Here is a 25,322-nt window from a genome sequence, read left to right on the forward strand (position 1 = left end):
GGCTTAGAAAAACCAATAAGAGATGATGTGAGGGAGGTTTTTCTTGCAGGTGGAGTAGTAGGAACAAAAGTAGATATTTCATGGGAGCTCTCTGACATGGTATGTGAAAAAAAGGTCAAGAATATTAGTCAGCTTGGACTGCAATAACAAAATACCATAGACTGTGGGGTTTAAATAGCAGGAATTTATTTTCTCGTAGTCATGGATGCTAGAAGTCTAAGATCAGGGTGTCACCAAGGGAGATGCTGATGAGGGCTCTCTGGTGTGCCTTCTTCTGTCTTCAAATGGAGGAGGAGAAGCTATCTTGAGTCTCTTCTGAGATGAGCAGTAAATCAAGAGGGCGCTACCATCATGATCTCTTCTAAGCCCAATTATCTTTAAAAGTCCCTGTCTCCCTCTACTTTAAAATTGGAGTTGAGGGCATTAATATATGAACTTGGCAGAGGCCACAATTCGTACCAGAGAAATCAAAGAATAAGATTAGGAGGAGATACTAGAATCTGACTTTGATAATTTTGATTATCAAAACAAGGATGTGCTCAGTCATGGTCATAGTCACATTTAGGAAGAAATTTATTCTGGTAATTGTAAGAAGAGAAATGCCTTTGTGTCATTACAATATAATAATATTATAACACTAAAGCAGGGCCAGGCTTTTTCTTAATATAAAACTATTTTCAATAAAGATTTTTGAAATCTTCAATTGAACATATGGACTTTTATTAGGAGATGCCCACTGAAAGATTAATATGGTAAGTTCAGAAATCAAGACTTGCCTATTAACAAGATGATATGATTTCAGGACAGGGTTCAAATTATAGGTCAAATTCTTATATTGATCAGAAATGGGCAAATGTCTTCCAGTTAAGAATTCCAAGATCAAGTGAATATTAAAAAATTCAGAGCCAAGTCATCTTTATAACAATTCCTATACAATAATTACAGCATGGACTCTAAATAATAAGTAGTTTGGCTTCTGCTAGTAATACCCTGAAATACTTCAAGAGTTCTTATTGCTTAGGTCCCATTTGAACTTGGCCACTTATCTGGCAGTTTGGCTCAAATAAAATTCCCAAACAGGGAATTGCTGCTTTCACTATCTAAAGAAGCAAACCAAGTGTTAAACCACTCTTGTTTTGGGCCAGGCCTTTAAAAACAGTTTCCCATAATAGGCTGGGAAATATCTCAATGGGCTGATGCCCATATAGTCTCAAGACAGCTTTAGATTTTCATTGGTATGCCCATTTCTCTTTTGTGGACTGTGTTTAGATGACACTCAAAGCAATGCAAGCTATTTCCTTGGTGATGCCACTCTAAAAAATCATGAATATTCATCTGGAATTTTTCAGGATACTGCTGGGGAAAAAATGTGGGCAGTATAAATGAAACAAGAATGTAGGATGTTGATAAATGTTGATACTAAAACTGTATATTGATGTATATACATGATTTAATATATAATCTTCATATTTTGTGTATGCTTAAGAATTTCAAACTAAAATTTTTTAAATGTTTAATGTTCAGACTGCAATAAACAACTCATATTCCTCTAGGGTTTTCCTAGCCTACTAATGATGTATCACCAGCTCTATACTGCATTCCTTTCTAGGTGAAGATAAACTCACCCTAGTCTTCCTGGGAAAGACTAGGAGGACAAATAGCTGGCACAAGATTGCATACCAAGTGTCAGCAGCAGACATGTTTGTTTAAATATTTCATGAATCATTGGTATATTTTTCATTATGGGTACAAGAGTGGTTACCTCTCTGAATCGTTTTGACAGTCCACAGGGATGTAGTAAATACCATTATTATACTTTTTTTCTAATCTGATAGGGTTGTTAAACTGGGAAATCATGTTGTAAAACATCTCTGCAAGCTCTGAGTCTTTTCTACGAAAACTAATTCATTTCTCTACTACTAGAAAGCAGTATTGTTTCATGGCCATGGTACATTTTAGGATTATAGTCATTTCTTAGCAATGTCCCCAGTCAAATGTAAAAGGAACCAGCAGCAGGGGTCATAATGATTTCATCCAACTACCCTGTCCTCTCACTAGAGCTAGATTTAAAGAACTCAGAAAGTCCAAATTAATTACACAGTCTAACAAAAGAACAGCAAGGCAGTTCAGACAAAAGAGCCAGCAACATCTTTAGAAGCATAAAAATATAATAAGGTCTTATATAAGCCTCCCCATTACCCTTTAGTGAGGATTTGGAAGTACAACTTGGGATGAGACCTGGCCCCAGACCTTATCAGACTTTTGCTGATTTATCTCAGCATCTTCCTTAAATCTGCTCTGTTTGCAGAGGCCATAATCTTCTCTGTCTTCCTATATAACATCTTGACCTACAAATGCAATTGCCATAGAGTAAGAATCTTTCTGCATAGGTATTGATCCTGCATATAAGTCCTACTGCTGGATTTACCTGATAAGCCTGAGAGGCAGCCTCTTCCCCCAGGTGCTAGTAACTTTGTTATTTTGTTTGTTTTTACTCTAAGACTAATTCAATATTCTCCAGTTTCCAGATGATCTTCCTTATGGATTGTACCTATGTGTTACTCAAAAGCCCCAACTGCTCATAAGAGGTGACTGCATTGTGGTTATGTGCTACTGGACAAGCCTACTGATGGGATTACAACTGGGCATGATGTTAGGAGGTGAAGGCTGATGGGAAGGGGTGGGTCACTGGAGGCATAGTGAGCAAGTATATATATATCCTTCCTTCCTCCTCCCTTGGTGGCTTGCTATTTCCTTCCTGCCATGAGAAAACCTCTTCCATACCACCCTGTTTAGAACCAGCTGACTATGGACTGACACCTCTCCAAACTGTGACCTATAATGAATCCTTCCTCCTTTAAGTGTGGGTGTCAGATATTTTGCCTTAGCAACAAGAAAGTAACTAAAACAGATTTTGGTACTAGGAGTGGAATCATTACTGTGATGCTACCTGGGTAGTCAAGAAGCCTTTGGGAACTGGTATATGGGAGAAGTTTGGAAAGATTTAGAAATACTGGCTGGAGAAGTAGCCCTAGAATGCTGTGAACTAAACTTGATGGGAGATTCTGGTCAGAGTGCAGAAGACCAAAATGGTGAAAGAAATGTAGCCAGTAAAGTTTATGTTCAGCAAATTTCTGTTGAGAACAAGGACTTCGTTGGCAATTAGGCTCCAGGATATGTGTGTCGTGCTCCCTGTAAAAAACTTGTCTGCATTTTGCTCATATCCAAAGATATTTTGGGATCTGAGATCAAGGCTAATGGATTAATTAATCTTACAGATGCAATGTCAAAGCAGTCTAATGTTGAGGTAGTGGTATGGCTACTGTTGGGGGCTTTTAGCCAGCTCTACCTTGAGAATCAAGAGCAGATGGCTCAGTAGAATGATTTCAATAGTTTTCAGTTTAGCCAGAAGGAAAGCTCCAATAAAGTTGTCACCTGCCAGGATGGAGCAGAAGAGAGCTTGGTTACTGAAAAAGTTGGTATTAAAGCCAAGTAATTTGGAACAGGAAATGGAAAGGATGACCTGAGGGCATCACAAGAGCCAGGAGGATTCTACCTTCCTCATTGTTAAATCACAAAGGCTAAAGAATTTGCTTTAAGAGCACTCCAGGGCACCACATTCCAGAATAGTGGTGACCTAGAGAATTTGTTCCTCAGGATTGTGTTCACAGAACTCAACAATCTAGGCATTCAATCCCAACAGCCAAGAGTAATGGTTACTGCTCTAGCTGGTGGCAGACCTTTGCATTATTTACATGGTACTGATTTTAGATTCATGCAGAATGCAGGAGTTGTGGGGTCAAGAAGGCTTTCACTTATATTTCAGAAACAACCTTGGGAGCCCAGGCAATGTGGTCTTGAGAGGGCAATATGTGAAGCTGTAATTGTGAACCTGAAAGTGCCATAAAGACCCTAGAAGGTTGGCAATACCAGGAATGTGGATTACCTGAGGAAAGCTTCAAAGAGTGAGCAAAGATGGCCCAGGAGAGAGGCCCTTAGGACTAGAATTGCTGGCGGTGGCACTGGTAGGAAGAGGTGGCCACTTAGGTGGTAGAGCCACCTAAGCCCTTTGCAGGTCACGTCTTGCTAAGATTGCCTGAGATGTTAGACAAAGAACTATGGTATTTACTGTTTGCCCCACTGGATTTTGGTCTTGCTTTGATCCCATTTTTTCTGTGTCTTGGAAGAGTGTATGTGTACATTGTTTCTCCTCCTTTGATAAATGCTGCTTCCTGCCTGCCAAGACATAAATAAGCCTCCTCTGCCATGCTTCACTGTCTTGGAACCAGCCAATTGTGGATTGAAACCTCTGCAAACTGTGAGCCTGAGTAAACCTCTCCTCCATTAAGTTTGGGTGTCAGGTATTATATCTCAGCAATAAGAATGTAACTAAAATACTCTCTTTCCTTTTGGGTTTCAATGGTTTGCAAATCCATAGATACAATGGCTTATAAGTACAACCTCCCAAATATGAGGCATTTTAATGCAGCTAATAACTTGGCCATTCCAAGGCTGTTGTGGATCACAGGGAGTATGGTTACCTGGTGATCACCTATCTTGGTGAACTTCAATCATCCACAGGAGAGCCCACTGGAACTCTTATATCCTCACCTCAAAACCTCAACAGAATAAAATGTTCAAGAAACGCAGAAAGACATAATACTAACAATATATTCAGTAAGTAGTATCAGGGAAATTTATGGGCTGGTAATTAGCTGAACATGTGAAAGATTATGAGCACAGGGAGGAGTGCTTGATCCACAAAATGTACTCCAGAAGAGGGACTTGGGCTGTACAACTTGTGGAAGTTAGCATGTCAGACTGATTGGTTTTGGGATCCATCTGAAGAATTGGTGGAGCATAGTTATTGGTGTGTCTAGGCGGAATTTGAAGGTGTGTCCTTGGGGGTCTGACTGGTCCCTCACTCCTTTCTCTTTGCTATTCCCTTGCTCTGATTCTCAGCCACCATGAGCTCATCACTTTTGCTCCTCCATGCCCTTCTACCATGATGCTCCTGCCTTGGTACCTGTTCACCATGGGCTGAATTTCCTGAAATACAAGATAAATTAAACTTCTTCTCTAAGTTGTGGGTGTCAGAAATTATGTCCCAGAAATGAGAAAGCTGACTAATAAATCACTGTACATATTTATAATGCCATTGAGAGGAGCTGACAGTCCCTAGTTAAGGAGGGCACAGTAGAGGATTCCTGGCAGAGAATAAGATCTTTGCATTCCTGACTATGGTGAGATGAATTAGCACACTACTGTTCTTGGTATCTGCTATAGCTCTTGGGTTCCCAGGAATTTATTCAGACATGCTGGAAGAGCTGTCTGAGAAACTAACTGGCAGGGCAAGGAAGAGTCCAGTAAGATCACTGGAGGTTAAATACATGTCTCCTCTTACTTACTACATGCTTTCACTGTATTTTTCTGCCTGTTGTCTTATCAGACCGGTTTTCTTGCAGAGTCTTCTCTGCAATTTGGGCACAAGAATAACTTACAACCACTTTAAAGTTCTTTCTGAGCATTCACAGGCACCTTACTTGCCACTGCCGTCCTATCAGTTTGCTGATTTTTGAGAGTTGATTCGTGTAACAAGCTAAGGGTAGCATCAGATTCCCCTTCATTGACAACTAAGTGAGTGTGAAATAAATGCAGATAATTGTAGTTTATTCTATCAACAGGGACAAGAAGAAGGATATGGGAGAGTAACTTGAACAACCACAAATTGAAGTAAGTGATTCATTTTACAATAACATCAGTATAACTGTAGGTCAAGGAAATAAAATCAGTGAGGAGAGAAGATTTAGAGACAAGAGTTAAATGTTTTTGAGAATTGAAGAATTTCTAAGACTAGAAATATATCCATCAATTGTTATCACACAGTTTAGGCAATCATCCTCTAGGAGGAAACCTGGTGTGATTGCTCAGTGCCATACGTCAAGGAGTCTTGGTCAGGAACAGCCTAGCAGATTAGTAATGTGATGCTTGACATGTGGGCCAGCAGATGACTGAGGAAGTGCACCACAGATGTGGGTGGCACTACCCAATAACTTGTAGCCTAAATGAAATCAAAAGGGAAAGAAGAAAGTGTTTGCTTAAAAAAAAAAAAAAAAAAAAAAAGAACTCCAATCCTCAATGGCCTTTGGACGTTGATCACCAGTTCTTTCAGTCTTCTAGTGCAGACTCTTTGGTCTTCCAAGGCAGAGTCTTTGGCTTTCCAAAAGAGACTTTCACCAGTGACTCTTCTAGGAAGCAACACACCTTTCACTCTCTGGATCCCTAAAACACAGGGGGCAATTTTGGATTCTGCCATCTCTGATGGAGCTCACAACCACTGGGACTCTTCCTGTTAGCCTACCTAATAAATCCAGGATGAGAGAAAAGAAGAGATGAAGCCCCAGACATTGCAGAATACATAAAGTCATGTTAGGGGTTGTATCTTATGTGTACAGCAATGAGAAAAGTTCATTGAAAAAATTTAAGCAATACCATGACACTTAGACTAGCATTCTTAGAAGGACGTAATTAGGTTTGAAATAAAAAAAAAAAAAACTACTGAAGACTGTCAGTGGAGTTGGGAGCCTTATTACAGTTCTGAAAATCATGATGCCCTCAGTTTCTTAAAGGAGGTGTTATGGTTTGTGTCTGGGTGTTCCGCAAAAGCCTCTTGCAGCCATGGGGCAGGCTTTTACAGTTTGATAATGGGTGTGAGAGCCACACCCACCCTGGGGTGGATAGTTTGCATATGTAAGGGAGAGGAAAAGAGTGCTTGAGGCCATTCCTCCCCAATTCCTCGCTGGTGTGTGCTTGTCCCTTTTGCTGTTGTCTGCCGCCAGGAGCTGTAGCCCTCTGCCATGTGCCAGTCTGCCTTGTAATCTGCCAAGTATGGACTGAAACCTCCACAAAGTGTAAGTGAAATAAACCTTCCCTTCCTTCATTTTGGGCATCAGGTATTTTGTCCCAGCAATGAGAGAAAAGTAACCAAGACAGGAGGCAATATTAGAAAGTATCAATAAATTAGAGGGAGAGATGTATTAGAGAAGGGGAACTAGCCTTCTAAGTACAGTATCTTCCTTTTAAGCAACTTTCACTGGAAGCAGTGTCTTCCCACACCATTCACACTTCTTCCATGGGAGACTGCATTAGTCCTCCTGTCATCTTCCAACATCAGCCCACCTTAGCACTACTAATCACACTTGAATCACAGTTTGCTCTTGTAAGGTTTCATAGATAAGGAGAACACAGGAGAAAAGGGAATCTTAGTAGAGGAAACAAATTCTGCCTTTGCACAGTTAATGGCAGTTGCCTGTAAGCAGTGAATGTCAAATGGCACTGGGACATTCTTTTTCCAGTCTCAGGGGAGAGATCTGTGATTGAAATACCTACGTGAGCATCACTAACATAGAGATGGTAATTAAACTATGCAAGTTAATATTCTTATTTCTTTCCCCGCCCCAGCCAGACTTCTGAGTGCTACTATTTCTCCTGGGGCCTCTTAATAGACTCAAACAGTTCTTTCTTCAATGAAAAACTTCAGTTTCATATTCTAAGAACTAAAACAAGATTCTTCTCTTTCTTAGCATGCATGATTAGTTAGGGTCTCAAATGTTATTACTTTGAGGTTAAAGTGAAATGTTAGGTAAAATCAGAAATAAAGAGAAAGAGTTCTGTAACTGTACAATCAAGAAAATGTCCAAGACAAATTTTTGTATGATATTCTAATGAGTGTTCAGGTAATACTGAAAATAAATACATCTACAAGTATATAAATTTGGCTTCTTAAGTGAAGCTTGAGTCATAAGTACACAAATAAGGATATATATATCACTCAAATATTTTCCTCTGAATGTTAGTTTTTTACTCAATATAGCCTTCAGCATCTGTAAAATTCTAAATTGGAATGAATATCTAACTTCACTTGGTCTTATATTTTGGCTATATATTTTGGCATTTTAGGTTTCTTTGAGAAATATTAGTGTTCACTATTTGTGTGTGTATGTGTGTGTGTGTGTGTGTGTGTGTGAGAGAGAGAGAGAGACAGACAGACAGAGACAGAGAGATTTCAGACTTTCCATCTTTTATATTTCACCAAAAGATATTCTTTAAAAATTGTCCTTGAAGGAAAAACAATAAAAGGAAGATTTAAATGGAGCAATAGTCACACCTTGGGTTTGACTATCTTTGGTAATTATGTCTACTATCTTGGGGGAGGAGAGAAATAATTAATCTCTGTTTGACTATTCTTTATGCATCTTGCCTTCTCTAATAATATTCTCTCACCAATTTATATTCCTCCTTCTTAAATATTTAAAAACATACTAATTTTCCATCCACTGTGCACCTAAGCAAATGTGGCATGTTTAATTAAAGGATTTGCCTATACGTAGAGTTTAGAAGTTTTTTAAACACTTCAGAAAAATCTCATGAAATTATTATAAAATGCTACCTGCATTTTCAAATTTGAAAAAGGCATTTTGAGTTGCATAAATTTAGTGTGCTAATACAGTTCACAGTATTATCTGAGTCTTACCTCTTCACTTCAGGCTTTCTAAATAGTAAAAATGAAACTATGACTATTTATGAAAATTTATAAAAGACCTTATTCAAACTAAAAACAATTAGAGATTTTTAATTCCAAATACTGTGTTTTTTTCTTGAAAACTGAAGACATAAAACCATTGGAAAATTTAGTTACATAAGGTAAATCCTAAATTACTGAGTGGCAAAATTTGTATGCTCTATAATCAGTGCTTTCCCCATGAAATTCATTTTAATTGGAAATAAACTTTTTCTATTATAAAAGAAGACTGTCATAAGGCTAGAAGTAACTTTGTGTTTGATCAATCCTAATGTGTACAGTTATTATACATTTACCTTTCAGTTAAACAAGAAAAATGCAAAATTCTTATGAGAAGGAATCCTGTCTTGTTAAATTCTTTACTTCTGTTCGCAAGACTTTTTTTTTTTTTTTTTTTTTTATTTTAAGGATAAAAGGAGGGAAACATTAACAGACATACAACATTTTACAACATATCACAAGCACAATACAGACAATACAGAGTTCCAAACAAAGTGGTAGGGAGTTAACAATGGTGGTTGTATTACATATTGATATCTTCAAAGTGGCTTCTCATGAAAACAGATATAGACATGCAATACTGGTCAACCAAAGACTCATTGACAGTTTCTTTCAGCATAGAAACAGCAGATAGAAGAACAACCATGTTATCTATCCTGTATATACATACATACAAAATTTCTCCTTCTTTCCCTTCTCTTTTCCCACATCCCAGAAGCCCTTTACTCTTCGGTGGTTTCCTATCATTTCACAGTGTCTATCATACCTCCGAGTTTAACTTAACTCTTTCAAGTTTTACACTAGTGACACAATGCGGTGCTTGCACATGTATGTTTGATTTATTTCACTTATGAGTATGGTCTCTAGTTGTGACCATTTAAATATAAAGGCCTTGAGTTTATCTTTCTTTACAGCTGAGTAATATTCCATTATATAAAAGTACCATAATTTTCTTGTTCACAAGACTTTAAAATTATAATCCTTAATTAGCTAAGAAAACATTCAAGTGCATTGTCACCATCATAAATTTCTCCTTCTTGCCGAAATGGTTGTGAAGAAATTTGTTAAGGCGACTTTGGAAATCCACTGCACTTGTCACTCAGTCTTAAATGGAGGAGCAATAGACAAAAGAGCAAAGTTACTTTGGCACATCTCTGTTCTTCCCAAATGTTTACCAGCTGCTCGTGATGTTTTCTTCCCAGGCTGCAGGTCATTCGCTGGAAACCCATTCTAAAACTGTTTTTAGTGACCAACAGGTGCTTTTTTGTCATCTTTAAAACCTGTATTTTTCTGTCTTAAAAAACAAAGCAAACAAAGAAAATGATACCTTATTCCTTGTCACATGTTTGTACTGATTTATAAGTGGGCTAGGATGTCCGCTGGCAAAAAATTCTTTCAGTTTCTCTACCTAACAAAGTACTTTATCTTCATTTTTGAAGGATATTTTCACCAAATGTAGAATTTTCAGTGGACAGTTTTTTATTTTCTTTCTTTTTCTCATTGTATTAAAGATGCTACTCCATTGCTTTATGTCTTGCATTTCTCATACAGATCTTGTGCTTCCCATTCTTGATGGCAGTTTTTTGTTTTTCTTCTATATCACTGATTTCTCAGTAATTTCATTAAGGTTTACCATGCTGCAATTCTGTGCCTATTCTGCTGGTGTTTCTTTGAAGGTCTTGGGTCTGTGGTTTAGAGTTCCCATACAACTCTAAAATTACCAGTCATTAATTCTTCAAATATTTGTCCTTCCTCTTCACAATTCCAACATTTTTATCAGACTGGTTGATATTTTCCACCAAGTCTGCAGTTTCTCACTTCCTTTTATTTTTTTCTACAGTTCTATTTGTGATATGTTTGGATTTATTGATGTTTTTGTATGCAATATCTACTCTGACACATATATGTTTGATCACCAAAAGCAGTATTTGACACTTTCGGTGAAACTTCCATTTCTTCTTGTCATGTTTATATGTTCCTTTAATCTTAATCATATTTATTATAGCATTCCCTAGTCCTTATCAGTGAATTGCATAACTCTCTCTCTCTCTTTGTTTTTTTGGTACCAGAAATTGAACTCAGGATCTTGCGCTTGCCAGACAGGTGCTCTGGCACTGAATTATATCGCTAACCCTATTTATCTCCTTTCTGAATCTATTACTATCACTGAATTTTTCCTGATAATAGATTATATTTTCCTGTTTGATTATATCTCTGGTGATTTTTTAATGTGGTGCTGAGTTATAGATATTACACTGTTTAACATCTGGATTTTATTGTTTTCTTTATAGTGTATAAGATTTTATCTTGATTGGTAATTGTGTTGCTTCTAAATTTACTTGATGCTTTCTAGCTTTATTTGGAAAAAACTTTAGAGCCTTTGAATGTTATTTTAATGATACAGTATTGTGTTACCTTCCTGGTTTTTGATTAATGCCTTGGTATTCCTGTAGGCTTCTCCAAAATGGATATGCTTGAATGCGTACCAGCTCTAGTTAAGTTTTGAGAATTTTTATGCTTTCAATTTCTCCAGCATTCTTTACCTGGCTTCGTGGACTTGTACTTTACGCATATATAACTTATTGATTAGGAACCTACCCAAAGGAGATCTATGCAGGTTTGATACCAGGTAGCATTCTGCATGTTTTCTTCTTTTGCAACCATCAGCTTAGAAAATTCTTACTGGCTGATTTTCCTGAAATCAGATTTCATTTACTCAATGCAGCAAGTACTTAGCGCTGTTCTTGGTTTCTTCCTCTCTTCCTCACCATGTGAAAAGCAAGCCCACACAGAAATCCAGCACAACTCTAGAACTAATTCCTTATTTCTCCTAATTTAAGAATCACAGACCAGCATTTCTAGCTGTGCAGTGTTGAAAATAGTCCAGCCTTTTAATAATGTGAGAAGACAAAAAAAAAAAAAAAATACCATGACATCGGTGTCACTAATGCCCTTATTGTCAATGGTTGGTCAGTCTATATGTCAGACAGAGATTTTGTTATGCATTATTTCTATTGACACATTCAGATAAGAGCAAAAACAGATGTGAAAGTATACATAACTTGAGCAAAAAGGCTGGTAGAAAATTCCATTCTTCTTCAGTAACCATTGAAGAAAATAATCGCAAGTTCTCATGACACATGACACAACATAGATCCAAGCACATTATTTTCAAATCAGTATTTCCAGCCTTAGTATCTGAAAATTAGGACCTTCATTTCATGGTTTCTACTTTAGTCTTTTGTGTGCACACGTGTGTGTGTGTGTGTGTGTGTGTGTGTGTGTGCTGTGTGTGTGCCTGTGTGCACGTGTTTCCTTAAAGGAATCTTTCCTGCTGCATCTGTTATTTCATTCACGTGAGTTCTAGATCATTTAAATATTGTAGCTGTCTTAGGGTTCTAGGGTTTCATATCAAGTATTATAGAAAACAATTCCCTAGTTTCTCTTTCTGCAGTTCTTGCCAAAGCGTATGAACTCATTTTAGATTTTCATACATATCCTGCCTTCAAACACCTAACTCACACCTGTATCTTTGAATCATATTGTTTTATTCTGTCTAAGTAATTCAGTGTATGTTTTTCCCAGAGGTAGGCCTGAATGATTTGTCTGAAATAATCTCTTGGGAAAACTATCATTTAATTTTAATGTGTTGAAATTTGGGAGGAAAATTCCATGAATATATGATCTTTTCTTTCCACAATTCTACTTCCCACTCTCCAGTCTTCAGTACCATATTTTAAATAATTGATGGCTTTTTACAGTATCATAGAAGCTCTGTAACTTTAAACACTATGTGCTAATATTTATATGATGAACTTAGGAATTAAGACACAAGAGAAAAAATGAGGGTCAGTGAATAGAGGGAAGCAGAGTGTGAGAAAAATGAACATTTAATTCAAAGCATAAAGCATCTCTAGAAGTCAGTAGCCAAAACTTGTATATATATTTATGCTTCTTTTGAAAATGCAGATTTGTAAAAGCTGCCATCAAAGGCTTAAGGTATAACATTTGATATGCTTTCATATAAGTGTTCAAATCTTAAAATTAGTATTGCTTTCTTACATCCATTAGCATCCCCTAATGTCCTAGTAATGGTGCCACTGATCTAGACAGCTGGTATCTCAGAGTGAATCTATGGTCTATATTATCTCATTCTCTCTCTGTCTCTGTCTCTCTGTCTCTGTCTCTTTGTCTTTCTCTCTGTCTCTCTAATGGAGCCCAGAGACTTCACAGTGAGCTACATCCGCAGCTGTTTTTTATTTGTTATTTTGAGACTGAACTTGAATTTTCAGTCTTCCTACCTCAGTCTCCTACAGTGCTGGAATTTTTTCTTTGTATCATTTGTTTAGTGATCTTATCTGGCAATTACTAGGTAACTCACACAAGCAATTTAAAATCTGGTAAAGACAATGTCCTCAGATTTGCAGTATTTGGAAACAAATGTAAGGAAAAGTATTGGGGAAGATCTTACATAAAAACAAAAATGAAGACAATATAGAGGAAAATTATAAGGAAAGATTTCAGTGTGTGGAAATGAACTGTTCATTAAATACAAAAGAAGGTGCAAAGGAAAACCTGTCTTTGAAAACCTTACAAAACAACAGAACTAAAATGATCTGGAAAACCCCAAATGAAACATATAATTGGTATCTGGGGACATTAGTCATGGCAAGAGCCACAGTTCACTCACCACGTACAGCAGGTTTGCTGGATTCTCTCCAGGTGCCCAACTGGGTTCATCCTCTGAGGTTTCCTGCCCTCCTGGGGGAATGGCCCCTGTACTGGGTGCCTTTTGCCTGGAACTGGCACAGAGTTTGTAGGGTGAAAAGAAAAGTTAGAGCAGTTCTTTGCTTTTAATCTGCATCATTAGGGTAGTAGATGTGACCCCTCTCGTCACAAAGGAGGGCAGCTCTTTTTGGTCTCACTGGCTTCCAGAGCAATGACTTCTAACTAGTCACTTCAAACATAGAAAAATTAATATTTTCCAGATACTACTAGTCTCAAACTTTTTTTTCGTTGCCTTAATGTTGCCCACAGTTCCCTAAGTGGACATCCATTCATTCTAAATCTCGCAATTTGAACTCTCTAGAATGAATTTGGTTTCTCACCAGGAGCGTGATTTACACAGCAAGTATTTGTTATATCCACTCACAATGATGTCCTTTATATTTTTCATTATAAGCAATACGTACTTTGTGCATCCATTCATCTAAATATAAGCTAGTGTAGCTTACCTGAGGAAACAAGTGCATGCCAAATATATCAAAAGACATTGAGCTGCTGTTTCTGGATTAGCTGTCACAAAGATCAGGTGAGATCTTCCTCAATTCCTAGTGCCTGCTGATCACACTGGCCCTAACAGCATCACAGAATTACTCCAAGCTGGATTGTGCCATAGAGTGCATTAAGGACTTTATAGTTGTGAATCCATTTAACATTTGAGTCCCCTTTATTCTGCCTTCATTAAGATATGAATCCACGTTTGAACATCAGCAATGATAAGAGTGAGCTAGTATCTGAAGCTATTGTAATTTTGAATAGCTTTAGCTTTTTGAAACTATTTCCTTTGGAGCATATAAATATTCTCCCATTTAACTTCCCTCACAGACCCAAGGTCTGCCTTTCTGTGCTATCGTCAGTATAACTGATCTCCTTATTTCATCATAACCTTTCAAATGATTTGAATAGAGTTACTATGACCTTATTGAATTTTCTCTCTTAACTAACTTTTTCAACAACTTGCCAAACACCTCCATGGCCATACACTCACACAGCACTGAAAAATAATTTATTTTTATTTTTGAAGTTTTTCTCCATTACCCTGAAAATATATCCTTCATCAGAACTTGCTCATTCGCAACACTTTTATGTAGACTTAATTTAATCATTTCCCAAACTTCAAATGTCTTGCTCTCTGGCTTTTCCAAAGCTCCTTTCACCTCACATAGGAAGGCAGTCAGTCTACAGCCATACACTGACTAAAAATCAAACTTTGCCTAAGTTCACATTAATTTACCCACACTTGACTAAAAGTGTTTTTATTCTATTTGACCAGATTATAGTCAGATCTATATAGAAATGCAGGAGAAGAGTCTAGTCTTGTACATTTGTATTTGCCCTAGCTCTATAGCAGATAGTTTATCCATTAACATACTGTATCTCTTTCAGGTACTACTCAGGGATTGAGAGGTGAGATTCCCATCTATTTAGATACCAGGTTTTAATTTACCTCTGGTTTGTGATTACACTAAAAATCCTTGGAACCATTGTCCTTATTGTTGCCAATTAGTCTGATAACAGTTGGACTAATTCCTTTGGTCTAATATACAAATTCTGGAATAAAATATACTTTCTGGAGTTTTTTTTTTTTTTGAGACAGATTCTCTCCATATAGTTCATACTGGCCTCAAATTCTGGATCCTCCTGCTTCACAAGTAACTGGAAATACTAGTGTACCTGGATATAACATCTTGATTATTGGAAATATTCACTGGAGAATGCATTCAAACATATTTTGAAAGTATTTCCTGAACATCAGGGCCCCTGTTCTAGTATGGTACTCAGGAAAACAAGAAATTTCCCTTGTTTTGACTACTGAAGTCTTCTCTGCACTCAAGTATTTGGGCTTCAGCTCATAGTCACTCTATCTCCTTCCCATATAAAGATTTTTAATTTTAAGTTTACAATGTCCCTACAGCTCCTGTAAGGCCTCTCTCATTAGATGCAAATATGAAGTTGAAATAGAGATGAGATTTCAGAAAGTACCAGTACTAGGAATCATAAGAACTGAATGTATGCTTCAAGTTGTTACTAAGTGTATTGTAATGCTTGATACATTGTGTCAACTTCAGAAGTTTAGAAGCTTAAGTGACCCTGCAGTTCTACATCTTAGGATGTAGAGGACATGCCCTAGGGTGGCTGTTTAAGCCCTAGAATGCTGTAATGGTTTATTCATTGTGTCATTTTGAGAAGTTTAGAAATTTAACTAAGCAACTCAGCAGCGGCCCATGGTCCTCACTTTGTAAACATCCTGAGCCTGTGCAAGAGGAGGGCACAGAAATAGTGTGAGTGCTACATCCTCCCTAGGGTGAGTAATATGCACACAACATAGGGATGAAAAGAGGTCTGCTCCCCATCTTTTTGCTCCTGTTGCTTTTGCTGTTTTCCTCCACTATGGACTGTTACCTCTCTGCCACATACCACCAGGCCTTGGAGCCAGGTGATTATGGACTGAAACCTCCACAAACTGGGAGCTAAATAATCCTTTCCTCCCTTAATTTTGAGTGTGAGGTATTTTCTCTCAGTAACCATAAAAGTAACTAATGCATGCTTTTTACTGTATGTGTATATTTCAAGTTGTTACAGTTGTTGCTATGGCAGTCATTCATTCACTTGCTTTTTTTTTTTTCTAAAGAGTACCAAGCTGCAGTGAAATAACCTCTCATCCACTCCAGGCCTGTCAAAGCATAATGGCTCTCAATGGCTACAACTAAATCCAATATTATAAAAGGAACACAGCAATGGGAGCTGGAAGATCCAAGTCCTAACTCTACCTCTAACAAATACATGAACCTGAATGATTTCTATCTCGTTCTAGTCCTGCATTTCTCTTCTGTAAGTCAGCAGTTAGAATTTGATGAGCACAGGGCTCTTTATGGCTCTACTTTGCTGAATGTATCCTTTTACTTGAAAGGCTGGTAAAGGAACTAGCTAACTCATTTGCAGAGGGAGTTGAATCCTAGCATAGGAATTCAGGACTATCTGTGGGAAGATGTGACTATAGTACAATCATTATGATTCATCAAAAGAATAAATTCTCTTGTTGGTTACACACACACTCTCCACCCCTTCCCACTCATGACTTTTACTTCCTGGTTTAGGAACAGACTAAAAGTAGGGGAAGGATGTGGGTGGAGTGGAACAAAGAGAGGGGAAGGAGGGAAGTGTTCTGTATTTGGAAGAGATATTTAGAAGCTCTTTCTCCTGCTCATTTGTACCACCTACAGTGCTTTTATTCTTCCTTATTGAATCTTTGATTATCCTAACTATGCAGACAGTAATAAGTCAAAATAGAGACTGTCACTCCCCTTCAAATATCATGAGCTCAGTTAAAACATTTGCACACATACACACATGATGAGTTAACTCACTGAATAAAATTAAAAGAAATCAGAATTAAGGTATTCAGGTATACCAATGAAAGAGCAGAAAACAAAATCACAATAAGGTAATTGAGGACATATTTCTATGGCTACAAGTGAGAGAAAAATAGTGAAACTGACCTTTAAGAGCAATTTTCCATCTTTTACTTTGATAGAGGGAGTCCACTCATAAGTAATGAAAAAGCTTAAAAGCAGAGCTTATAAGTACTTTTTATGAGCACATGATTTCTGACCTCAGGAACTTTCTGGGTGAGGGGTGGCTTGTTCTGGTACTTTCCTGATCACAGCAGGAAGATTGCTGAACTTGAGGAGCTTGAGGGATCCTAGGAACCTTATGACAATGGAAGGGTCTTAGTAGCCAAGTTTTCTATGACCCTCAAAATTAAGTGCAGTTTCCAGTGAAAACAAGGTGACATAATCCAGTTTGTCCTGCTCCTTCTTGCTAAATAAAATAAAAATCGCAGAAATATCTCAAAAGGGTGTCAAAGATAAATACTGAAAAATGGAAAGAGGAAGGCAAACTGAGTGGGAACCCAGAAGTGGGTCAAGAGCATACTATCACGATTTCACATATCCTCCTCTCATCCATGTTTGCATCCTGTTTGTTTCAGCTGTGATTGTCCATTCAACGTTCTAATGATAGGAAAAACTAATAAATTTTTGATTGATGCTATTTACCTATGTTTAAAATGCTTTATTTTAAAAATTCTGTTTTCTTAATAAACTTTACCTATGTTTATCAAGTAAATAAAATTTACCTATGTTTAAAATGATTTATTCTAAAAATTCTGTTTTCTTAATAAACTTGTTTTTCTTAAGTCATTTTAGATCTATAGACTAATAATTGCTTCTCAGCCTTTTGGCTAAGATCAAGTGTAGATTTATAGAATAATTACAAAAATAACACAAAGGCTTCCTCCATACCCCTTACTCAGTTTCCTCCTTGTTAGCATCTTACTTTGCTTTATTATATTTGTCAAAAGCAGTAAATTGACACTGTACTCTACTGTGGCGTAAACTCCAGACTAGTATTTGGATTTCATTGGTTTTACCAGTGATGCCAACTTTTGTTTTCTAGGATCTGATCTAAGTTAACCACATTGCACTAGTTGCTGCATCTCCCCCAGCTGCTCAGGTCTCTGGTGGTTTCTCAGTCTTTACTGGCTTTTTCATTACCTTTGCGGTCTAGAGTACTGCCAGCCAGACATTCTGTATAAGGTTTCCTAACTTGAGTGTATGCCATCATATTCTCACAATTACACTGAGGTTTGGGCAAGTAAAATGCTTCAAGTGATATGTCTTCTCTTTTTAAAAAAAATATTTTAAAATAAAAGAATGAAAATATATTAACAGACACTCATTTACACAATCACATAAGAACAATACAAGCAATACTGAATTACAGACAAAATGGTAGGAAATTAACAATGGTTGTTGTGTTGCATATTGATATCTTCAAAGTTGTTTCTCAGGAAAACAAATAGAGACATGCAAGATTGATCAAATAATTAATCATTAACTGTTCCTTTCAGTAAAATGATAGAAGTCAGTAGTACAACTATGTTAGCTATCCTGTACATACATACATACATAATTTCCCCTTCTTTCTTTTCTCTGTTCTCTCATTGCAGTTACTCTTTACTTTTGAGCAGTTTCCTTTCGCTTCACAATGTCCATCATTCCTCCTAATTTTTATTCACTCTTTCAGGTGCTAACACTAGTGAGACAACAAGTTGCTTACACATGCAGGTCTGATTTATTTCACTTATGAGTATGGTCTCTAGTGCTGACCATTTACTCATAATAGCCTTAAGTTTATACCGTCTTCTCAACCAGAAGAAAATAAGACCTCAAAGCATTGCCACTGGTGTTGAATTTCATCACTTTGACAAAACGGTGTTTGCCAGGCTTCTCCACCTTGGTGCTACCATTCATCTCTTCCCTTCCTCTGTTATTTGGATGTGAAACTCAATAATGTTTTCTTTTTATTTTAAAATGAGTAAATTGTGGTAAAATGAAAAAAACACTTGTACATATATCTATTACTTAGATTTTAATATTTTAAACTTTAGTTGTTTTTCCCTGTTGATTTTGCTATACTCATTGAGCTGGTATTCCTTAAGTCACTTCAGAATTGCCTTCGCTTTTCTTGCCTCACTGAGAAAAAATGATGAAAAGTTAATATTTAGTGAAAAGAAGCAATCTCATATTAAGAAAGATAGCATGACAGGACTCATATAAATTTTAAAGACAAAAGGCAAAATATACATTATATTTTATGAATATCCATATACATAGTTTCACAGTCATAGAACCAAAAATATTTATTAGTTTTTCCTTTTCTTTGTTCTTGCACTTGTCTTTATTCTTGCACTTTTCAAGTTTCATTCTTTTTTTTAAGAGAAGAAATAATAAAATAGTGTTTCAAATCAGGCTAATAGGAGGTTAAGAATAATTAATATGTTGCAAAGTGTTATCTTCATAGTAGTTACTGAAGGTGCAAGATATAGGAGTGAATATCCTCCAAATAATATTAGCACAAATTTTCTTTTTAATGAACTAAGAGAAACGAGCTGTATAACTATCTTAAATATCTTGTACACTTTTTTTCCTTCCTTTCCCTTTTCACCCATCAGTTTCTATCAGTGTCTTATTTAGCAAGTTTCTTTAGTGAAAATTTGAGAATACTAATTTCCCAGTTTGGGGCTGTCCTCAAACTATCTTATGTATTTTGCCCTAATAATTGAATGAAATTTTAACTGGGGATACAATTCTAAGGAGAAAATTGTTTTCTCTTGAAATTCAAAACTTAGAATAGTATTCACTTCTTGGGTCTTTTGCTCTGCAGAGAATGCTGTTTTTATTTAATAGTAATTTTTTCAAATGTTATCTACATTTCCCTTTATTTACTTTTACTATTTTATTTCTCTTTACTATTTTATTTCATTTCCAATGGATTCACTAGGTTGTACTTAAATATGATTTAGTTTCTTTCATGCTGCTACGGAGTCAAAGTCTTACTTTGATCTTTTGAGGGTTTATATTTTGTAGGTGAATCTTTCAAACTATGGCCCTAGTCCATTGAAAACTTCCACTTAGAAGATGAACAGAATCCACTGAATTTACATTTGTAGAACTTGTCTAACTGTCCTTTCTTCATGAGCTCTGGCTTTTGTGTATTTGATCACACTGAGCTATGTATCTACATCAAATGTTTTTCCTGGAAAGTATTCAAAGTTTTGTTCCAAGCCACTATAGCTTCTAAGGTTTTGCTGGTTTATTGAATATTTAGAATTAAACACTCTGTCTTGTAACTTTCATTTCTCTTTTTATTTCACAAATAATTGATATTTTTCCATTCAAAGTTTTAAACATGAACAATCATTTAAGTAAATTTTACCTGATTTACCCAGACTTTCCCTGTGTGCAGTACAGAGGCAGTAAATGGCTCTGCCATGTCACGGCAGTCTATTGTGTTAACCAGAAATGTCAAAACACCATTTCTGTATAAAATTTTTTCTATAGATACAAAAGCAGGGTATTGCTAGAAATATAGTTTCTAGTTTGTAGATGTCTGAAATTAAATCAAAGATATCAGATACAAACCCATAGAATGTAAAAGAAAAAATGCTGCTAGGAAGCCTTCCATAACTGTTTATAAATTAGTGGTTAAAAGCCTTGATTCAAAAGCAAAAATGCCTAAACTTAACTAAGTTTATCTTTGTTTGTAAGGTTTAGGTTAACTTTACCTATCTCATAGAGTTGTGGTGAAGTTGAACTTAATGTTAATTACTTTAAACTCCAAGACTACAAAGACCATGTCAGACTATGTCAAATGTTTTAACACATCTACACAAAAAGAGGTGGACAGCTGGGTTCAAAATTAACCTTTGACAATGGTGACATAATAGAGAGTGAATTTAGTGACACACATTTGCTTGAGATCAAGCTGTACTATACTTCTATTCAAACTCACTCTGAGAGTGAAGTTGTGCATCTGGATTGCTTCCACTGATTAACAACAGAGATTGACTTCACTGAGTCATCTGATCCCATGCAATTTGGAGACTATACTGGAAACCAAAAGAGTGAATCAGCATTGCCAGAGAGGAAACTCTCCCAAAATCAGTGGAACAAGATAGTGTGACTAGTCGTGGCCGTCACTGTAGTAGATATGCCTGGGTGAACACCATTTAGCCCCTTGCCTAAGAAAATCATTGGGAAACAATAAGAGAACAATAGAGGATATCTATTCCTAGTGTATAGGTGAAAATTCATGACCAGAAGTGCTCAAAGTGCTGGAGGAATAGATGTCTTCACACAGAGATGCAATCAAAAGACCCGGCAAGCAAATTTGCATGAGAGCATAACGAGATTAGTAGATCCACCAGCCCCACAGAGTGCAGAGATATTTTATGACAGTACCAGCCAAGTATGAACATGTTGTTTCAGATATTCTATTGCAAATGGAGAAAGAGGTACACAATGAGGAAAAGAAACAGCACCCACATCCTCTTCAGCAATCATAGTTCTTTCCTGTAAAACTCTTGTTAGTGAAGATCTTTTATTTCCTGAAAGTGAGTAGAAATGTGCTTAAGAAATTTTAATTCAGTTGCAGAGGAAACTTTTCCCTAGCTGAATAAAATTAAAAGGACGGGAGTACAATGTATTTTATAACTTGAATTTTGAAGGCACACACTTGCTCTGTATTCTCTTCAATCCACAATTACTTTCCATTATAATTTTAGTTTCTCCTCCAACTTCAAGTTGGATTATAAGTTTTAAAATCCTATAACATGTACACAGGACAAGAGTTGTCCATTATAAATATTGCAACACAAATATGGCTTTTATAAACTAATAATCTAAACTAGTCTTTTGGCTAAAAACAGAACTAAGTCAGCATGTAGTATGTTATAATTTAATGTGTTGTAGGTCACATTTTTATTTTTTCTTTGACTCAAATACCATTTAGACAACTTTGTTATTATTTTTCTCAAGCAAAGGCTGACCTTGAGCCCAGGACCATCTGATTGCAAAGTCTCCATTCATAATACCAATCTAAACTTCCTTCATTTTAAGAATGTATTTTTAAAATTTTATATAAGCCTCATATGTACTCCAAAAACAAATATTTTCACACTGTTTTCAGGCAAACCTTAGAGTATCATAGCCTGCTTCACATTCCAGTATCATCAGAAAACTCTGAGAGGGCCAGAACTTAGACCTACATCCTCATTTTACTCAAAGTTATTCTTTTTAATGGATTTTATATATAATGTGATTCTTTGGAAAGACTTTGTCAAAAAAAACGAAGTGCCTTCCCCTGAAAAAACAAATCCAAACCTCACTTCTTCAAAATACACCTGAGATTATAAAGTAGTAAACCCACTATCGAAATCAGTATGGAGATGCCTCAAAAACTAAAAGTAGAAATTCCATGTGACCAAGATACACCTCTCCTGGGTATCTTCTTGAAAGAGTTAAAGACATCATTTACAGTGATACACCATAATCATATTTATAGCAGCACAATTTATCATTAAATCTTACAAGTGGCCTATATACCCCACAACAGTGAATGGATAAAGAAAATGTGGGCTGCCATATACAATAAAGTACTACTCAGCCATAAAGAAGAGTGAATCTGAGTCATTTCTAGGAAAATGAATATAGCGTGAGAACATAAATCTAAATGAAATAAATCAGACACAGATGTTCTTTCTTATATAAGAAACCTAAAGTGTGAATAATTTAAAGAGAAAAATTTAAAAGATACATGACAGGTAACAGGGAAATAGACTTTGTGGAGAGAGGAAGGAAGTACAGAGATGAGGGAAAGGGAAAGGAAAGCAGGGGACAAGCAAGTAAAGAAGATCAAGTGGCACTGTGTTTCCACCAGTACCACATGAAGAATATATTGGTTATGTATTACAAACACTAATAAAAATAAAACACTAATAAAAGTAAAATAAATTTTAAGAATGAATATGTTGCCATCTTCTTCTTCTCTACCCACAAGCCAATGTGAATACATTACACGTTGCCTCAATTTCCATATTTAGGAACTCTATGGTCTCACTTGAAGAAGGAAGCCCCACATCTGCCCGGATCAGCTACCCTTTTACGTCAGGACAGTCTATGCTCCACAAAGAAACATACACGATGCAAACTCAGTGTAAAACCCAAACCTGTATCTGTTCATTTGTTACTGCAATATAATTTAATACTGTTATTTTTCATCATCCTTAGTATCAGGCTGTTCTCCAAGATAAATAAGATTTCCCAGGGAAGAAAAATTTTCCTCATGGGTGTGAAGCACTAAGAGAAATTTCCTGGAGTAACAAACTGGCCCTCAATGTAACTTTTTAATAAAAATTTTGATGAATAAATTATTCATAGGACAAAACCTGCAGCTCTGAATGTACAGTTTAAGTATTGCATTCTTTGCTTTCATACAAGAATCTCTGTCTTTTAATTTATTTCCTAATGGTATTTAGTGCTTAGAACACAGTGATAACTTACACTATGTGAGGAACGTAACAAAGAAATGCTTAATGGAAAAGCTTTATAAATTTTAAGCAAATGCCTGTCAGGGTACACTTCAGCTATTTCACATTTATCTAAAAATAAAAAGGCTATTTATCATGTTCTATCTTAAGATAATGTTCAAGAGTTTGAGGAAAATTGCACCAAATATAAAAATGCACATGTCGTATATTATCTTGTACCATGTGTTCAAATTCATACATTGTTGTACAACTTCTGCATGATTCATTTCATGTAACTCTTTAACTTAGCTTAATAATATCTTAATTTAAAAATTAAATATTAAGCAAATATAATCACAGATCAACAATTAAATAAAAGTGGGGATTTTGGTTTTGAGGGTCACAACATCCCATTCATATCTTGCTTTTATTTGACAGGCCATGCTTTTTTTCTCTTCTTTTTTTCTCTTTAATTTCTTCTTTTTGGGGGGCTGGGGGAAGGTTGGAGAAATGAAATGTAACATTGAGATCTCCAAGCATTTCAAACACAGATAACACATGCATTTATGTTGGTTCTCAGAGAAGGCAATCAGCAAAGCATGAGGGGAAAGTTATCAGAAGTTTGGAATCCCATTCTCAGCCTTTCTATAAATACCCTTTTCCCTCAATTCTTCTACAGCAACGTTATCTGTTGTGTTTCATTATGGATTAGGATGTTCTTAATGAAGACTCATTACCTACTGCAAGAGCTATTTCATCTTAATTCTTCTAGTACCAGCCACTATCCCATTCACTTGGTGTTTGTGCATAATCTCAGTTGCTATTTCTTTTTGTAACTTGGTTTTAGTTTAGCATGGTGATTAGGACGTGAGACTTTGCAATCAGATGGTCCTGGGCTCAAGGTCAGTCTCTGCCGCATAGTAGCATTCTGTTAGCTTGAATAAATTATTTAAACTTCCTGCCTTCCTGTGAGACTGCAGTGGGAATGCTGTTGATGTTGTGTGAGCTGTGGGTGCCCAGGATGGCATGATGATATCTGTCCAGAGCCTCTAGCCTAGTGATACACGACAGCAGGCACAAACGCTTGAAGCCAGCATGAAGCTCGTTGGAGCTTTTCAAGCCCAAACACTAGTGCTGATGGCTGGGATGGAGGGTAAAAAAAAACTCTGCTCCATTCTGACATCAAATCAAAGCAGGTAGGACCTATTTCATTCTTATCTACCCTTAAATCTGAATTCCATTTCAATTCAACATTTGAAGGGTGAAAAAAATTTAAAGGTAAAGCTATACTTCCTGGTGACCAAGGGAAAGGAGTAAGAAATAAGGCCACATGTTCCAAGTAAGAAATAAGGCCACATGTCAGAGCTCTGGTTACTGAATGAGACCGAGCAGAGAGCATTTTTACCTGCTGCTGTGCTGTGTGTGCAGATCCTCATACGTCGGGGTGAGATCGAGTTTGAAACCCAAATTTAGACTGGTCCAGATATGACTGTTTCTTTCTTGAGATGGGATAACTTGACTTTCATCTCAACTCTTTTAGGGAATAACTGAAGAGAGGGTTGAAACAGAAGCATACAGGAATGTTGACTGCTTTTCCGAGCCGCCAACAGCTACATTCCTTACTGGTTCATTTTAAACATGTAATGAAATAATATATGGAAAGCACAAAGACTGATGCTGAAAATAGACATGGTTATTATAAGTGTGAGATCGCAGAACTATTTGTTGCATGGACTGTATCCTTTTGTCATACCGTCTATCCTGCTTTCTTCCCTTTGTCTTCCCTGCAGGAGGCTGGGTTTGAATCCTGCATCATGACTTTGAAGGAGATCACTGCATTTTAACCTCCTTAGAAGAATTTGCCTGTGAGCCTTGTGCAATCAGGACATAAAGGTAAAAGGGTTTGTATCTTTGCTTTGAAAAGCTCAGGACCATTCTAATTGCCTAGCAGGAGAGAGGAGCTGAGCAGAAGGCTGGAGCACTAAGATGAGCTGTAGCAAAAAGGGTTACATGTATCTCAGCTCTGTTGGCTCTCTGAAAATCAAAAAGTCTGACAATGCACCCTAGGGACACAGCTGTGCTTCTGCT

The 25,322-nt window shown here is 36.6% G+C and overlaps 2 long non-coding RNA genes across 3 annotated transcripts; both read left to right on the top strand.

The window, feature by feature from the left end:
- Positions 1 to 35: 35 nt before the first annotated feature.
- Positions 36 to 25,121, top strand: LOC102008005. 2 transcript variants are annotated; one of them, XR_264116.1, is made up of 4 exons: positions 36 to 99; positions 2,522 to 2,588; positions 5,685 to 5,733; positions 25,025 to 25,121. It is a non-coding gene; the product is annotated as an uncharacterized LOC102008005 (long non-coding RNA). The 2 variants fall into 2 exon arrangements; XR_001231296.1 differs by lacking the exon at positions 25,025 to 25,121 and adding an exon at positions 6,840 to 6,873.
- LOC106146739 lies at positions 6,873 to 16,163 on the top strand. Its single transcript, XR_001231297.1, has 3 exons — positions 6,873 to 6,911; positions 14,750 to 14,770; positions 15,996 to 16,163. It is a non-coding gene; the product is annotated as an uncharacterized LOC106146739 (long non-coding RNA).
- Positions 25,122 to 25,322: the final 201 nt, after the last annotated feature.

Source organism: Chinchilla lanigera, unplaced genomic scaffold, assembly GCF_000276665.1.
Source record: "Chinchilla lanigera isolate Chin_1 unplaced genomic scaffold, ChiLan1.0 scaffold00093, whole genome shotgun sequence".
Taxonomy (NCBI): domain Eukaryota; kingdom Metazoa; phylum Chordata; class Mammalia; order Rodentia; family Chinchillidae; genus Chinchilla; species Chinchilla lanigera.